Below are 14,744 nucleotides of genomic sequence, written 5' to 3' on the forward strand. Positions count from 1 at the left end.
AACAAAAATATTCCCCAACGGGGTACTTAGCCAACTTGGTATCGGTCTGAAACTCCGAAAACGAAAAATTTCAGAACGCCGAACGGCACTTGCAACTCTGCTTCTGCATCGGACCATGCGGCAAAAAAGACTGAGGATATGACGTCGGTCATGCGCCTTTATACCCTGACGCTCTGATGTCAGATCTAGGCGCCCATGACCGACGTCAGCCTAATACTTTGGTATTCGGGCCGACCGAGGACAGCGGACTACCCCATAAGTAAGGACTGCAGCAATGTGAGATGAAGAACATCCAGGGGGTTGGAGGGAAACCAGGACTGCAACGGTGAATACACTCGAACATCTACATTTATGGTAAGTGTACACAACTGTACTATGTTCTTCGTGTTTCACTGTTGCAGTCATCACACTTGGGTTGATTCCCAAAGCTGAGGAAAAGTGGAGGCCGTCAAGAAGAGTTAGGGGTGGCTAGTAGGCCTTGCAAGACTGCTGTAGCAAATCCTGCCCTAGATTTGGAAAAGATAGGCAGGTGGTAATGCTTGGTGAAGGTGTGTACAGAACTCCAGGTAGCAGCTTCCAGTATGTCCCTTGTAAGGACTCCTCTGAGAAATGCTGTAGAGGTAGATGTAGCTCTAGTGGAATGTGTTCTGACCCCCTGAGGGGATTGTTTTCCACGGTGCTTTGAGCAGAAATGGACGCAGTGTGCTATCCATTTGGAAATGGTTTGTTTTGAAATGGCCTTGCCCTCTCTGCCCCTGTTGCAAAGCTGACTAGCAGCTGGTCAGATTTTCTGAAAGGCTTACTCCTATCAAGGTAGAACCTGAGCTGTCTGTGCACATCCAAAGAGTGCAGGATCCTTTCCCCTTTATTTTAAGAATTAGGGAAGAAGGTTGGCAAATGGATGGATTGGTTGAGAGCCACACTGGACACCACTTTAGGCATAAAGGAAGGGTTAGTTCTGAGGGAAACCCTGTCAGCATGGAAAATAATGAAGGGTTCCACAGCCATCAGTGCTTGTAACTCAGACACTCTTCTAGCTGAAGTGATGGCTAGAAGCAAGGCTGTTTTCCAAGAGAAGAATTTTAACTCTGCTGACTCTGCAGGTTCAAAGGGGGGGGGGAAGTGTGAGCTTTTCCAGAACAAAGTTAAGGTCCCAAGCGAGGGTGGGTGCTCTCCTTGGTGGCCTTAAGTTGTTTGCCCCTCTCAGGAACTGTTGATGACAGGGTGAGAGAATAGAGGTGGCTCAGTATTGTAATGAGCCGAAATGGCAGAGGCATGGATCTTAATGGAGGAGAAGGGTAAGCCTCTGTGTAGTAGTTCTGCTAGGTAATCCAGGATTAGAGGTAAGAAGGGCAGTGCTGTCTCTTTTCCTTTAGACTGAATCCAAGAACAATACCTTTTCCACTTTTCAGCATAGGATTTCCTAGTATTGGGCCTTCTGGCTTCAAGGATGACGTCCAGCACCTGCTTGCTTAGGGTTACTGATGGGTTATTTAAGGAATAAGCCAGGCTGCAAGATTTAGGGTTTGCAATTGTGGATGCAAAATCTGTCCCTCCTGCTGAGAAAGCAGGATTGAGGTCTGGTGTAAGTGCCAGGGTGGCACTGTTGTCAGGCTGCGCTGGTGTGGCCAGTCTGGGGCAATCAGAATTGTCCTTGGTCTGTCTTGTTTTATCTTGAGTAATACTCTTGAGATAAGGGGCAGAGGGGGGAAAGGCATAGATTGAGAGGTTTTCCCATTGAAAGGATAGGGTTATCCACCATCCAGGCCCTGCTGTGAGGGTTCCTGGTGCAGAATTTGCTTAAATGCTAGTTGTCAGGGGAGGTAAAGAGATCCACCTCTGGGGTCCCCCATTTCTGGATCAGAAGGCTGAAGGTACTGGGCTCCAATTTCCACTTGTGTGGGTCCAGGATATTTCTGCTTTAAGTAGTCTGCCAGTGAATTTTGTTTGCCTGGTAGGAATTGAGCTTGTAGATGAACTTGGTTGTCCAAGGCCGTGTCCCACAGGGCCATGGCTAACCTCCAGAGTGGCTAAGAATGAGTTCTCCCCTGTTTGTTGATGTACCACATAACTGTGGTGTTGTCTGTTTTTATCAGCAGTTGTCCTGGAAAGAGTAGGTATCTGAAAGCTGTCAGGGCATTCTGTACAGCTAGCATCTCTTTCTGACTGATGTGCAGGAGAATTTGCCTTGGGCTGCAGTGGCTCTGAATACATTTGCCCGCCAAGTGAGCCTCCCATGCATAATCTGATGCTTCTGTGGTTAGGGTCTGGGTGGTGTAGGGTTAAGTAAAATGCAGTCCCTTGTTGTGGTTGCATGCTTCTGCCCACCAAAAGAACTCTGTCCTTAGACAAGGTGTGATAGGAATGACTGTTTCCAGGTCCTGAGAATGTTGGCACCAAAGACTTTTTAAGTACCACTGAAGTTTCCTCATATGCAGTCTCACATATGGAATTAGCAGAATACATGAGGCCATGAACCCTAGGGCTTGCAGTATTTTTCTTGCAGATAGCTGGGTTCTGGTGGCCATTTGTTTGAAGTAATCTGTCAGATAGACCTGTTTTTCTGAAGTGTGGAATGCCATCTGGGAAGTTGTGTCCAAGCAAGCTTGCTCCCAGGAATACAATCTTTTGACTGGGTACCAGTTGTGATTTCTTTTCATTGATGGTGTACCCCAATGAAGTTAGAAGGCTTTTTACAAATGTCAGGTGCTGAAGCAGCAACTCCTGACTGTCCGCCTGAATCAGGCAGTCGTCCATGTATGGGTAAATTTGGATATTTCTCTGCCTGCAGTATGCGATGGCTGGAGCCAGGCATTTTGTGAATACCCTGGACGCAGTAGATAAGCCAAAGGGAAGTGCAGAGAACTGATAATGTATAGACTCTGCCCTGAAATGTTGATATTTCCTGCATGATTCCCTTATGGGGATGTGCAGATAGGCTTATTTTAAGTTTAGGGTGACTAACCAGGCATCCTTGGCTAACACAGGGAGAAGCTGTTGCAGGGTAAGCATCTTGAATTCTGGTACCACTAGGAAGGTGTTAAGAATTGAAAGATCCAGGATTGGGCACCAACAGCCCTCTTTCCTGGGTATCAGAACAGTCTGGAGTAGAATCCTTGACCCCTCTGTTCTACTGGAACAGGCTGAATAGCTCTGATATTGAGCAGGGAAAGTACTTGGTTTTGAGTCTCTGCCCACTGGTTTGGAGAAAGGTCTGGAAACCAGCTTGGGGTTGGCAGTGAATAGAAAAAAATTGTACCCTTGGGTTACAATGCTGCGTTCCCATTGGTCCTGAGTGGTGGACATCCAGTTTTTTGCATGAATGGCAAATTTTCCTCATAGGGGGCACAAGCAATTGGGCAGGGCTGGGGAGTCAAGTAAAGAAGTAATTGTGAGCTTTTTCCATAAGGAGGTGGCTTACCACTCCCTGCTCTAGGGGTGGGGGAGCTCCACTGCTTAGATCTCTGCATATCCTGAGACTGTAGTCTGGGTGGTTTGTTTCCCCTGGGTCTTGTTTGGGAAGGCCTGGAGGGAGCTGGACAGGACCAGTGTTTTGAAGGGCAATGACTACTGAATCTAGGTGGTTGCACATGTAGGAATTCTTTAACAGTTTCCACAGATTTAGCCTTTTCTTCCATATTTTTAAGAACCTCTTCTGCTTCGGTGCCAAACAAACGGTCCTTATTTAAAGGAGCATCTAGTAATTTAGATTTGACATGATCTGGCAAGGCCTGCTCCTTCAGCCAAGCATGTCTTCTCAGTACAGAGCCAGTGACTGCTGCCCTGCAAGATGCTTCCAGGGCATCAAAGCCAAACTGCAAAGTATGCTTACTAACTTGGTCTACAGAGTGCATAAGCTCCTGAAATTCTTTATTTTCTGCACAATCTGGAAAAATTACCACTTTTTGTTTAATAAGTTCCATAATATGTTGTTGGTATTTCAGCATGTGAAACTGGCAATTCAATGCCCTGATAGCAAGAGTTGCAGAGGTATATACCTTCTTACCCAATCTGTCCAAAGCTCTGGAATCCCTGTCAGAAAGGGATAGGATTTTTGGCTGCAGTAGCCTTAATACATTTAGGTCCCTGGTAAATGATCTCTGGATCAACAGTAGGATTCTTGAAAAGAAACTTGTGAGAATCAGGTACTCTGTAGTACCTGTGGTTTCCTAGGGGCCGGAGGTAAAGTGTCTCGAGTAAGACTGGATTCCATGAAAACATCATCCAAAACATCCAGGACAGGGGGTATAGCTAAAGGCCTGTGCTTAGGTATTACTAAAAATTCTCTGAGTCTCTTTCTGGACTGCGGATAGTCTTGGCATTCCCAATGGAAATGCTCTCTTAAAGTATGTAAGGTTTTCCCAAAAGAGAAATCCTCTGGAGGGGAGGCAGAGGGAATGGATTCCTCTGCATCTGAATCCTCATAGGTGGATAAGAACATGTCTTCATAATCAGAAAGGTCAGAGTCATAGGACTTCCTGGTTTGTAGAACATGAAGGGGACTGGAGTCTTTGTCTCTTAGCTGGGGAAGGCTGGCTTCCCCTAATCAATGTAATAAGGTCTTCAGCTATTCTAAGCATCTGTTTTTGTGGCATGGGTGCCTGAGCATGTGCTTTGGTTGTCGGTTTTCTAGACGTAGTGCATACTCTGGGCCTAAGAAACACTGTAGATTTGGTTAAAAAAGTCGTCGGTTTGATTCGAACATCGGTAGGACGAAAAACTCCCTCAGAGGCTGGTGCCTGCACAGCAGCTCCGGACCCATCTAAACTAGAGATATCTGCTGTTTCCATAGTCGAAGAAGCATCTCGCGGCATACCGGACTCCAAATGGGTCTCAGCAGAGGTCTGCGAATCCACAGAAGTGGGCATCAGGGGCTGCAAAAGCACCTCACTGAGTACTGGCGGACTGGTGACTAGCTTAATGGAAGCGTCGTTGGCAGTTTTGGACCTATGCAGTTTGTCTCTGTCTTTATCTTTACATTTTTTTCAGACGATCGGTAGGCAGATGGCTTACCGAAGCCATTTCAGAATATGGAGATAAAGAGTGAAAGAATTTAGCGACAAAGATAGCCCGACAACGAATGGTTCGGGCATTAAACAAGGCACAAAACCAACAGCAAGGGACATCGTGGTCTGGGCCTAAACAGGTGATGCAGTAAGTATGAAAATCTCTGTGAGGTATTTGCTTTCCACAGGCAAGACAATTGTTAACTTTTTCTGACATCAGTTAGACCAAGAAAAAAAGGATCCCCAATGGGGTACTTGGCTTTAGAAGACTTCAGGATTATTCAACTCGAAAATGAGAAATTCAGGTAGTGGCCGACCGGCACTTGCGAACTGCTTCTGCTTTGGGCTCCTCCTCGGCAAGAAAGACTGATGTAATGGTGTCGGCTGCCTGTTTTTATACCCCTGACGACCTGACGTCATGTCTCTGTCTGTCGTATGTCTTATAGTGAGGGGCTATAAGAATGATGGTCCTTCCCAGGGGATTTTGCTTTCTGTAGAAACCTTGGGTATCAATGGGATTGGTGGAAATACATAGAGGAGACCTGGAGGCCAATCGTGCATGAGAGCATCCCTTGGGGCTTCTCCTTGAGGGGGAATCAGAGCAAAGTTAGCTTCTGCATTTATTGTTCATGTGACTGGCAAAAAAGTTGCAGCAAGGCTGGCCCCACCTATTCTGTCTGCAATTTCTTTCTTGAGGGACCACTTGTGGGGCAACAAGATTGCCCTGCTCAGTTTGTCTGCTATCATGATGGATCTCCCTGGGATGTGTGTTGCCAACAGAAAGCGCTGGGTGGAAACAACCCACTGCCAAACTCTGAGAGCCTCTCAACAAAGGGGGTAAGACCTGGTTCCTCCTTGTTTGTTCAAGTACCAGACCACTGACATGCCTGTCTGAATCGCAATCGTACCCAGAGGGAGAGAGTCCTGAAAGTACTGCAACGCCAAAAGTACTGCTCTCAGGACATTGATATGCAGATGTGTCTCTTGATCAGTCCATGTGCCTTGGGCAGTCTTTCCCTGAAAATGCCCCCCCCCCACCCTATCAGGGAAGCATCTGTGGTCACTGTGGCTGCTGGGGGTAGCACAAATGGGCATCCTATCTTGACATGAAGTGAAGTCAACCTCCACTGAAGGTCCTTCTCGCAAGAATTTGTGATCATTATGGCGTGATTCATGGCGAGCTCTTGGTAAGACCATTGAGTGAACAATAGCCATTGAAGTATTCTCATGTGCATATGAGCAAGTGGTATGGTTAGAATTGCTGCTGCCATCATGCCTAATACTTTCAGAACTTCCGATGCTGGTGCTTTGTCCTTTGATATCAGGATGATGACATGTTGATGAAGAAGAGAGACTCTTTCTATTGGAAGCCTTAGAGTGGTGGTAGTGGTGTCCAATTCTGCCCCTATAAAAATTATATGCTGCGATTACGACAAGGCAAATTTTTCTGAGTTGACTGTAATGCCCAGATTATTGCAGAGTGACAGAGTGGACTCCTTGGCCTGAATGAGTTGATGCCTGGTGGTGACGATAAGGAGCCAATCGTCTAGGTACAGAAACACCTGGAATCCTAGACGCCTCAGGTGAGCCGTGACCACTGCCATGCATTTGAATACTCTGGGGGCTGTAGTGAGACCAAAGGGCAGGGCTCAAAACTGACAGTGATTGGCTCCCAGCTGGAAGCGCAGATGATCCCTGGATGGTCTGGCCATTTTTATGTGGTAGTACGCATCCTTGAAATCTATCGAGCACATCCAATTGTCTTTCCCTAAAAAGGAAACTATAGACTGAAGTGTGACCATCCAAAACCTCTCTTTCTTTACGTATTGGTTCAGTCTGCTGAGGTCCAATATGGGTCTCCAAACCCCCTCTTCTTTGGAACCAAAAAGAATCTTGGGTAAGTTCCGAATCCTGTCTGGTCTGCTGGGACTGGCTGGATGACTTTCTTAGCAACGTTTGGACCACTACTGTTGCTTGTTCCCTGTAAAAGGGTGGAAATGCTGAGATTCGTCTTATGATTGGAGGGGGTGTGGCGAATGGTATGAAGTATCCTCTGGAAATGATACTTTGTACCTAGCTGTCTTTTGTTATATTGAGCCAGGCGTCTGTGTACAAAGATAAGCGACCCCCGACTGCCTCCAGAGCAGGATAGTAGGGCTGGTAGGGTGTCCCGGAGAAGTGATCTCTGTCACCCTGGTGTTGCAGACCCCTCTGTGGAGTGGGTGGAGTCTTCAGTTATTACTCCCCCCTCTGCCCCTGGAGGGGGGTGTTCACCACATGTGTCCTAAAAGGCTCCTCAAGCTTTTCGGAACCACATTTTTCCTCCCCTTTGACTTTTAGGGTATGGTCGGATAGGGGTGGAAAAACGGACCCCAATGGCAAACAGAGTCTTTCCGTCTTGTTCACACCTAGTTAAGGTTTCCTTCACTTTAGGCCTGAAAAGGGACGAGCCATCAAAGGGAGTGTTCACAAATGAAGACTTGAAAGGTTCTGCGAAGGAACACAAGCGCATCCAAGAATGTCTCCTAAGAGCAATTCCTGTACCCGCTGCCCTACTCGTTCCATCAGCTGTATAAGATATGAGGGGCGTGGATGTGTTTACGATAGAATTTAGGGTAGAAAGCTGGGCAGTAACTTTGTCGGAAGCTGCCACAGCTACTGTACCCTGAATAGTATCTTCCAACTCCTTAAGGAGATCTCTTTGCAACCTAGTAAAATGGCTTAAGTAGTTCAGCGAATGGAGAGCAAAGGTCGCTGAACTGAACATGCGCTTCCCATATCTATCCCATATCTATCCATAATCCTGGAGTCTCTGTTTGGAGGATGGATAGACGAGGAAGCTGTTAGGAGGATGGATAGACGAGGAAGTCTCAGACATTTCCTTTTTGGTGGCCGCCGCCGCCACCACCATGGCATCAACTGGAACACCTTCAGTCAAAACTGTTTTGTCAACTGAGGCTGAAATAAATTTATTAGGCCTCCTGGGGACAGGCTCCATAGAATCTGGAGACTCCCACATCCTTCGTGAGACCAGCTGCATCAGCTCATCGAAGGGCGGAGTCACCCAAGAGGTGGAGGGCTGAGACACAAAAGCCTTCAGGAGAACTGACTCATCCTCAGTAGGGCTTTTGGACTGCCAGTCACCCCTCTGCCTAAATATCTCAAGTATCTCAGCGAATGAGATATCCTCAAAGGGGGACCGTGGGGACCCTTCTGACTCATCTAAGTCAGTATCCGATGTAAGAAACTCCTGCGGGGAGTCTAGGTGCTTCCTCTTGCACAATCTCTTCCTGGGAACCTTATCAGTGGGGGCTTCTGGTGAGGTCTCAGAAGAGCAATGGCCACCCATTGGGGCTTCCTTAGGCTCTGGGACTCTAGGCATGGTCAAGACATGTGATGCAGAAGCAGACACAAGCACTTTTGGGGAGGAGGAGGGCAGACCCGAGGTCGTGGATGTCCTGGGAGACATGACACTCCTCATGGCATCGAAAGCACCTCTGCTCCGATGTCTGGGAGCTGACGGATCCGAGGAAACTGTCGAGACCCCCGGCACCGGGACAGTGAACTCTGAGCCCGAGGTAGGAGCCGAGCTCATCTGAGCTGAGGCCCTGAGAGGCAAAGTCAGAACCAACAAGTCGGTTTGACTGTCCTCCCCGGACCCGACCAGAGAGTGTCGGTTCCTAGAGCCCTCGATTGGCATCGAGGACGTCAGAGTACATGGAGCCAAAGACACTGGAGCAAGAGTCGGCTCTGACGGTTCCACTAACATCAGGTCTGCCTCCTCTGGCTCCAAAGGACCAGCACGGCTCGGAGGAGGAATAGTAATAGTCGGTGCAATGGTCTTCGGCTCCGAAGCCATTTGGGTTGAAGCCGATAACATTTTGGCTAATGCTGGTGCCGACAACAGCTTCTGTAACACATGATCCAAGTCCAGATCCAACAGGCTGATAGATGATCGAGACGATCTTACCGAAGGTGGTACCAACTGGAGAATAGGACGCTTCGGAGACCAGTTCCAAGACAGGGGACCGGTTCCGAAAGGAACAGACTGTCGGCTCCGAAGGCAGTGGAGCCGAAGTCAAGGACTTCTTCGATTTTTTTAAGTCCGAAGTCTTGGAAGACTTTGAACACTGACTGGAACTATCCTGGTCACTCAAACCTTCCTGAAAGGAAGGCTTCAACAAGCCTCTATCAATTAGTTTCCTCTTCCTTTCCTGCATGACCCTAGAGAAGAAGGAATGACAAATGGCACAATTGTCTTGCAAATGCAGAGCCCCTAGACAATAAATACAGTTGATGTGACTGTCTGTAACTGACATTTTCTGGCCACACTTAGGGCACTTTTTGAACCCAGATTTGGGGTGCTTGCCTTGATCCACTATAATAAAGTTAGAGATATTTACTGCCACACAAAAAACAATAGTAAATTTTCTCCAAATAGAACGGATAGCAGGTAAGCCTTAATAAAAACAGGCTAAAACACACACACACACAACACACACAACACACACACACACGCACACACACACACACACACACACACACACACACACACACACACACACACACACACACACACACACACACAATATGTGAAGTCACACAGAGCAGACTATCCCAACAAGATAGCTGCTGAGAATAACAATGTTACCTAAATAAGTAGAGTACACTGTAAATTAGACAGTGGAGCCGCGGTGGTACAGCGGTAGCATTGTTGTCTCACAGCAAGAGGTTCTCCTGATCGATTCTTGGCTGGTGTGCCTTGTGGGTGGAGTCTGCATGTCCTCCCCGCGGTTGAGTGGCCTCCGAAAAACATACGTGAATGGGCGTGCCTTTGCTGAATGTTGGACGTCGGGCTGGCAACTCGGCACCATAAAAATCGACTGCCAATCATTAGCAGACCGGAGTTCTGCTGTGGTAACCCCTAACTGGGAAAAGCAGAAAAGACAAACAAACAAACACTGTAAATTAGACAGTAACAAAGACTAAGCCTTATAAATACAAAAAGGCTAGACAGACCGCACCAGTATCTTAAAGGAACACTCCACCCTAGAACTAAAAAAAGATGTTTTTTTCAGTCTATCTTTGTTTCCATATCTATTTTAACACCTATAATTGACTCCAAGTGCTTTATTAGTAATTTTAGCTATTTTACCACAACATGGCTACCGATGGGGCTTGCTATATCAACGTGATCTTCTTCTCCTTCAAGCTTTTCTCTTTCCCATAAAGCATTTCAAGTCTCCTTTCTGTGACTCATGCCAGACATAAGGAAATAACTGTGAATTCCCATGCCATTGACATATAATGGGAAATCTGTGACTCACTGTCAGTTTGGATTTCGTCTCTGTTAGGCCTGCTTCTTTTCTGTTGCTAATCACCCTCATTTATGTTTACATCACAGCTTGCTTTACAGTATAATTTGAAGTTATCTAGCAGCAGACAGAGTTGTAGCTAAATTGGATGCTTTTGTTCTAAGTGTTCTTTTGTAGTCCTGCCTGAATTGACAGTCCCCTCCTCCCACACTACTGCAGAGGTGTGAAAACTGCCACTGCAACTGACAGCTCACAATTGAAAGGAAGGGAGTGCCATTTCAAATGTCTTCCCCTCTGCCTGCAGAATCATTTGTTAGACAGCAGCAGAAAGATTTATGTAAAAAATTTCAAATTAAATTTCGTAAAAGAGTTGAGGATAATTTTTGATTATTTCATCGTGTACACTTTTTTTTTATTTCTGCCTTATTTCTACAAGACATTATTATGTTCACTTATGTTTGTTTTACAATCTCTTTGAGGGACATTAGCCTAGTGACATGTTTTTGTATTTTACATGATGTTTTCATCATCTCCACACATTTTGAAGGACTGTAAAACAGTAGATAGCAAACCTGTGTCTATGATGCTGGCACAGTAAAATTATGTACTGAAAACTCACTGTTTTCTATACTCCATACAGTGAATTTTTTTTTTTGGGGGGGGGGGGGCTACTAATTATTTTGTGCATGTATGTATCACTTGCATAATGCATATAACTGAGGCATTTGGGATCTTAATATGATCTCCTCTAATTCAGCTGAAACTATTTAGCAATCCTTTAGTCCTTTATTCATATTAGTAAATTTACTTTGAGGCCCTCCCTGCCTTTCTTTGTGCATATTTCAAATCTTACTGCTCCACTGGTCATATATCGAGCTGTTAATTGGCAGTAGACACTACTCAGCCAAACACAGTTATTCATATTTTTCACATTACTAATGTGACTTCGGTCTTTTTAAAACAACAAAAGAGACGTGCCGTTCGCAGAAAACACCACATAAGAGGGTTTACACCCTTCAATCAAATTTGGATTGCAGCATCCAGTTTGCAATTGTACTAACTAAACTTGTCAAGTCAGGCAGTAAGCACACTACTGTCAGTGTCATGAGTACAGAATGACAATTTTGACTCCATAATTTTCCTGTCTACGTTTTTACAAGTCACTGTGCCAGGCAGTGCTGTGTGCCCTTTCGGCAATATTGCACATCTTACTCCAAGTTCTCCTAAATATTGCCACCTGAGATCCAAAAGCACATGTCATAGCGCTCTCCCCTTTGTGTAAATGTGTGTAGGCCCTACAATTTACTTAAGGATACCTAAAATACATAAAATACATGCATCGCATCACACAAACCCATTTGCAATCAAATTGGTGACTGCTGCATCATGTTACGCTGTCTGACACTGTGCATCAGACATTAGTACACGTTCACACCAGTTACAGTGTGTCAAGGTTACCAGCTATCATCATCTGCACAGGTGACAGGGAGCACACTGTACAAAGGCTTGGACTATAAACGCTGTTAGGAGGGTATAACTGCAACACAGGATTTTGAACATTGTGATTCCTGTGTCATGTCACCACCCACTTGCTACTCAGGCTCATGTCTAACAAGCAATGCCTTCTCAATGACTGTGCAAGAGTGTCTATGGAAACTGGTTCATACTAGTTACATAAGCTCAAAATATTTTTGGTTTACAGTACATACAACGGCTTTGCTTAGTATGATTTTTGCCTTTATCCCTGTGCATGGCCTAATCAAATTCAGTGCCCTGCTGCAAATAACAGACTATCTGTAATACCAAGGTCTCACAAATAAAAATAATGATGCAATTACATATATGAAATAGTCCTGAGGACACAAATCCATGCTCGACCAGCAATATACTTATCCTATGGGTGTGCCTCCATTCAGTGCGCCAAAATAAGGATACAAGCTAAATGCCAAAAAGTGCATAGTCATCCCCTTTGGGAAAAAACAAAGTACCCACAAACTACCACATAGGTGGTAGCCCACTAAATACAGAAGACGTAATAAGGGTTCTGGGGATCCAAGCAGATAGTAACCTCTCCTTTGATAATTACATTACCAAAGTGGTTAGAAACTCTTTCTATGTGGCCCACCTAATCACAAAAGGATTTGCATCCAGATTGAAAGAGATCTTTGGGCCCCTCTATGCATCACTCATCATACCCATCATAGAGTATAACGCCCCATTTGGTATGTACCTTACAAGACACCTGCAACAACTGGAAAGACCACAGAAGTACCTCACCAAGAGGATCACTGGCCTCAAGCAGATGCCCTTTGCAGCTCAACTGAAGAAACTCCAACTGCACTCAGTTGCATACCGCCCTCTCAGAGGTGATCTCTGCCTCACATACAAGGCCATGTCCAACCCAGAATTGATGGACATGCTCCACCTAAAGAAAACCATATCCCCTTGAGACACATGTTCTAGGGATCTAAACCTCACCACAACAATAAATAGGACGTGCTGGAGGGATATATTCCTGTCCCAGAGACTTCCCATGCTCTGGAAAAAGATTCCAATCTACATTAGGCAGAGCTCCTCGCTAACCCTCTTCAAGAGAAACCTTGACGAGTGGATGGGAAACATAAAGTTTACTCCAGGTATCACTTCAATGGCACTGCTGGACAGAGGCACAGGGAACAAATCTAAGGGGGTGGCAAAAGCCAACACATTCCGGCTAGGCTTATAAATGCCTTTGGGCAGATAGCCTAGTACCTACCTATGAACATATGAACCTATTAAAAATAAATGTTAATAAGCAAGAGGCTTCCTCTAGGTACATATGAAAAGAATAGAAGGTAGAGTGTGAAACTGATGTTAACCTGTAAGTGTCAAAGGAGACCAAAGAAGAAATGAAATTCTAAATGACAAGTTCACATCTGTGTTCATTATAGAATCATACAGCCTAGTCCAAATCCAGGAAGAGAACAGGATCTGGATGGTCAGATGAAAAATGTAGTAACAGGAGATGGGAAGGGAATTGGTATTTGAAGGAGGATAACATAAAGGAACTACAGGGAATTTTCCGCACATATACTACAGTTGACTTTGAAGTTTTTGGATTAACCTCTGAAAGAACTATATAGCAGTAATTTTCAGGAATTTGCCAATATATGGGATAGGATGCAAGTAATTGCGTTGCTTATAAAAAAAGCTGGCACAATGGGCAACCTAGAACATAACAGACCATTGTGTTTAACTTCAGTGGTCAACAAAGCCATGGCGACATTCTTATTCTTGAACATACATTACTTCTGGTGAAGAATGGACAATTTCGGAGTTCCATTATGCGGTTCACAGTGGCAGACTATCAAGCTAAGATTTCCTAGCTCGATGACACGGTCAGTAAGAAATAAGATGGAAGACACCATTTATGCTAAAAAACATAATTATCTCACCAAATTAGAGATAAATATATATGCAATATTAAAATATAATAAATCAAAACAACACATATTACAAGAGCTAAAAACAAATTCATTCTGTGTGTAAGCTTCTGAATTGATTCATGTTCCTTAGATTTTGACTCTGGTATTTAGTTCTATGGGTGTTACATATTGAGTAATAAAGCATCCTGTCAGTGTAGGGCTACCTAAGATGTAGTAACTCTAATCATCTTATTATAGCCAATTTATGTCCGAGTGCTGCCTCCAGGTGCATCTGCAGTCAACTCTCCTTATGCCGCTAGGCTTTAGACTAAATGCAATTGGAATTTCCTTAAAATAATGACTTGCATGATAAAAGGTAAATGCCAGTAACAGCTAAAACAATTTCACAGGTGTTGAGATCTGTGGTTATATTGTCGGTGTGGCTGTGTCTCAAGAGGGATTCTGAAAAAATCAGGATGCAACATAAGGAACATGCATACTTTGTCATAACTGGCAACATGTGGACAAATGCCAAGTCTGAAATTGATGTTCACCCAGGTGAAATCAAACACGTGGTAGTCACAGGTATGTGCAGTTGTACAGACCTTGATGTACCACTCGCCCGGCCAAACAATAGGGCCACGATCGGCTGTATGCACACTGCCAACGTGTGTCACATCGCAAACATACTCAAGTGTCTCACCAGCAGGCAGTGTTATGAGGTGAACGATGAAATGAGCACAGAAACTACAAGCCTATGAGTCTGAGTAGTCCAATATGAAAAGCAAAAGACTGAATTCACAGGGAAATGTTCTGTTCAAAGACACTGGACACAAATTGAATTTTCCTTAGTTGAGAGAAGGCTATGTCTACTTAACTTGTTGTACTTTTTTTCTGAAATGCACTTAGGCAATGCATGCGGAAGCGGTGCACACAGTAACACCAACCTGGACCTGGCTAAGACATTTGATACAATATCCCACTCAGGTCAAGCTGACAAAAATCAATGACTTGGCCAT

At 45.0% G+C, this 14,744-nt stretch overlaps 1 protein-coding gene across 1 annotated transcript in view; it reads right to left on the reverse strand.

The window, feature by feature from the left end:
• FAM120C (family with sequence similarity 120C) overlaps positions 1-14,744 on the reverse strand; it is a gene marked incomplete at its 5' end in the record, with an annotated part of 1,286,378 nt that overhangs the window by 659,031 nt on the left and 612,603 nt on the right. The window lies entirely within an intron of this gene.

Source organism: Protopterus annectens, chromosome 8.part0 (assembly GCF_019279795.1).
Source record: "Protopterus annectens isolate FY-2018-M chromosome 8.part0, PAN1.0, whole genome shotgun sequence".
Taxonomy (NCBI): Eukaryota; Metazoa; Chordata; order Ceratodontiformes; family Protopteridae; genus Protopterus; species Protopterus annectens.